The sequence below is a fragment of the Setaria viridis genome, chromosome 2 (assembly GCF_005286985.2).
Source record: "Setaria viridis chromosome 2, Setaria_viridis_v4.0, whole genome shotgun sequence".
Taxonomy (NCBI): Eukaryota; Viridiplantae; Streptophyta; class Magnoliopsida; order Poales; family Poaceae; genus Setaria; species Setaria viridis.
In genome coordinates, this window is record NC_048264.2 from 28328259 (window position 1) to 28332428 (window position 4170).

At 43.1% G+C, this 4170-nt stretch overlaps 1 pseudogene; it reads left to right on the forward strand.

Moving 5' to 3' along the window:
- The first annotated feature begins 3278 nt into the window (after nucleotides 1-3278).
- On the forward strand, nucleotides 3279-3828 carry LOC140221901 (uncharacterized; annotated as a pseudogene).
- Nucleotides 3829-4170: the final 342 nt, after the last annotated feature.

The following is a 4170-nucleotide window of genomic DNA, read 5'->3' on the forward strand; positions in this document are numbered from 1 at the left end:
GTCATGTGGGCCCTTCTATCCTTGTGCTTGCGTAGAGTGTGCTTCAGTGTGTGTTTCTTCCGTCTTCGAGCACATTTTCTCCCCATTTACACATGTGAATTCATGTATATAACAACTCACCAAAGCTTGTGGAAATGGTTAGGATTAATACATATCTCTAGCTTGGTGTTTGTTTTGTCACTCTTCTTTACGGGAGTTGACGGTAAGATTTGTTATTTGAGGACCGTCAACAGACCTCTTGCCTACCGCTTACAAGCTAATTAAGCTAATAAACCTAATCAATATCATGACCGTGTAATTGAACTTAGACAAGGTAACATGGTGAGAGGGCATTAACTTTGGCTCATTATCTCAACTAGACAAGCTCGCAGTAGCAAGGCTTCGTACGTGCCCCTATTGGCTCAATGACATCATCATGCTTCCGTGAGATACGGATAAGACTCAACCAAAGCATCGGCTCTCAACAGTAGCGTGCCGACATTAGGAGCCTGACGGTTAGCAATACAAGGGGCAGGGGTAAAGATCTATTGAACCTAGCATATATAAAGCAATAAAAGCATGCAAGATCTACCAACCGAAAGGATTTGATAATTGTGAATACTTAAACAGGGCAAGGGAGCTGATGAAGACAACCTAACCAGATCTAAACCATTTGATAACTTTGAGCGCTTGATAGAACTAAGAGATTGATATGATACAACTTAATAAAACCAAACAACTCAATAACTGTGAGCAACCGTCGAAGACAAGCAGAATATTGGACAAAGCCTAGAAAGTTCTACTTGAAATCTAAAATAACTTGATAACTAGTCACACAACAATATCAGAATATAAGACTTAACTTAGAAAGTTCTGATAGAGGTCATAATGACCGGGTGACGGTACTTACAAGCTCGCCTAAGATCGAACCCGATGCTGTCGTGCGCACAAGAAGGAACTCATTAAAACTACTATGCTCCTACTCCTAGGATTTTGGCAGCATGGCGTCAAAAGGTTGTATTTGATTGATTGATGATTATTTTTTATTTATTACAAGGCTCACCCTAGAGCAAGCTAAAATTACAGCTATTTCTAAAAAGTACTAAAGTAAATCCCCACGTTGTCCCTTATTTGGTGGAGTCGATTTTGCTTTGGACTGGTTCCACCTGGTCTTTCATCGGCTTCTGGAATCGTGGTCAGCAACTGTTAGTTTTGGTACGCGCGGCTTCATCGGCAACCCTTTCCTCCTTTATCGGCTGTGAGAACCTTATCCACAACAGTTTACTCTGGTCAAAATGGTTGACTCTGTTCAAAAATCGGTGTCAACAGCTATCTAGGAGCATAAGGATGCATGCATATCGCAAACTCTTTTGATTTGTTTGCGGGACATAGACGATGCAATTGCCATAGCCCTGCACTCTACCGGGCTGCGCGTGTAAGTTTACGGAAAGGTTATGGTTTGTGAAAAAGCCTTAACGTGTGGACTACCGCACACAAAACAATCATGCCAACGTTGTGCGATAACGGTCGAGCGTACAGAACCGTGTGATGATTGCCATGGCAACAGAAAGTACATGTGGAAAGTAAAAAGAAGTCCAAAAGGCTCGATTCACCGTGAGGCGAGAGTTTTCTTCTGGGATATGAGGTAACATATTAAGGCCTCATTCATTTCAGCTGGAACGGCCCAAAACATGGCTTGTTCCACCCGGATCGAATAGGCCTAGTTCAAAGTCAGGCCAGACCAAAAATGGTCGTTCGGTTAGATACGGCCTGGAATGAAAACAGACCTGGATTGGAATTCTCTCACACGAGACGGCCTGGATTGGAACCCTATCTCCTCAACCCTAGATCAAAACCAGCGAATGCGAGGCGACAGTCCGCTGGTGGCACGAGGCGTGAGACTCCGCTACGCGACGCGAGGCGCGGCTCCGTTGGCAGCACGCGAGGCGACGAGGTGGCGGCGTGGCCGCGCGAGGTGACGGCATGGCGGCGCAGCACATCCCCAATGGCGACTGGCTCCCGTCCAGCCTCCACCCTCTCCGCCGCCTTCTCCCCAGTGAGTGCCGCCATCTCTCCCTCCCCCTCTCCCATCCCTGCGTTCTTGTTCTTGAGGTTTCCAAGCCTAGGGTGTAGTGGATTCGATTGTTCTAGTGGTTTAGTTGACTCCTTGTTGTGCCTGAAAATATAGGTAGGGTTCGTTCCGATCCGGGGACTGAAAACATAGGTAGGAATCACCGGCGCTGATTCAAGATCGCAAGGCTTGCCATTCTGCAATTGTACCTTGAAGGCTAAAACAATGAGCCTTGAAAGTGTATTGGGAAAATCCAGTGTTGACACTATCTAGTTTCTGAGAATTCCTGTGCTATCCGTATGCGGATTCCTATTAGTCAGTTATTGTTGCGTTGTACTGCCACAAGCTATAGTGCTTATCACAATCTGGCAATATGCATTTGTGTTTTGGTAATAATTGTTAATTGTAGAGTTCCAGAAACTTATGTTGGTGAAACTAGCTAATGTGATGAGATAATCTGGAGCAATAGGTTGTAAGTAGGGTATAACTTAATCTAAACTTGAACCCTGTTGTGAATCTATCCGGTGCCCCACCTCTTTAGTTATTTTCTTAAGCTTGTGTTTGTCAGACTTGTGCTCTCAGCCTCATGTCCATCCTTGGAAATTTGGTGCTTTATAGCACCGCTCGGTATGTAGGGTCCGCATTTTTCTGTATTCTAGAACGTGGGTGGGCGTCGACATTTTTCTGTAGTCTGTAACGTGGGTATGGCGGTCGGCTTTTTTTTTGTATTCTTGAAGGCTCACTCTGGAATCTGTAGCAGTAATGATATATTTTGTCTTAAACAATGTACCATTTGCAATGTGATTTGTATCCAAGATTTTCATGGCTATCCAAGCTTTAGATTGTATTCTCTCTTGCAGTCAAGCAGTTCAAGCTTTAGATTTTCAATTCTTTTTGCCATAGCTACTTATTGAAGTACACTATTTTACAAAATAACTTAATGCTTTTTCTTGTTACTTGTAGATCCCACTAGCACCATTAAGAGTTGGGGAAGGTGAACTTCCGCCTTCTTGGGATTCGGTACCAACTCCAATAGGTACATAATTATGTCTATGTGTAAGTCTTTCTTTTTTCTATTCAAAATAGGTACAGAATCCGATAGGTACAGAAACCTGTTTAGCCTTCCATTTTATCTATTTAGCTTCTATTTGACTATAAATTTATATGCTTTAGTTCTGCAATGAATATCTTATTGAGATATCATATTAGAAAGAGGAGGGAGGAAGAAGATGATGACATGATGATGTTTCTATTCCCTGCCATATATCTGATGGGTTCTGCTAGAGAAGGAGGAGTAAAGAAGAAATGTCATACATCCGAAGAAACAAGAGAGGTTAAGGTTCGTCGACTCCTTGAGGGATATATCAAGAACTGTCAAGTTACATTTAGAATGGAACCCCACATCTTCAAAGAGTTGGCGACTTATCTTAGAAGGAAAAGGCTCATTGTTGATACAAGGATTACGGTGGAGGAGAAGTTGGGTTTCTTCCTATACATGTTAAGTCGCAACACCTCATATGAGGATCTTGCAATGACCTTTGGGCACAGCAATGACACCTTCCATCGTCACATCAACCACTTCTTCAAGAAGTTCATTCCCACACTTTCTCATCATTTCCTCCAGACCACAATCCTAATCAAGTGCATCCAAAAATCCAAGATAATCCTAAATTCTATCCATTCTTCAGAATTGCCTTGGTGCCATTGATGGAACTCATATCCCCGTTTCCATATCCCTTGAGAAGCATTCTCCTTTAGGAATAGGAAGGGCACACTAAGCATTAATGTGATGGTGGCATGTGATTTTGATCTCAATATCACTTTTATTTCTAGTGGATGGGAGGGATCAGCTACAGATTCCAGAGTGCTAAGATTGGCTATGAGCAAGGGCTTCTAGGTACCTCCAAGAAAATTCTATCTGGTTGATGGAGGGTATGCAAATACTCCATCTTTCCTCGCTCTATATCGAGGGGTTCGATACCATTTGAAAGAATTTGGAGCTAGACATCGAAGACCACAAAACTCAAAGGATCTCTTCAACCACCACCACGCACTACTGAGAAACCATGTCGAAAGGACTTTGGGAGTGCTTAAGAAGCGCTTCCCGATTCTCAAAGTTG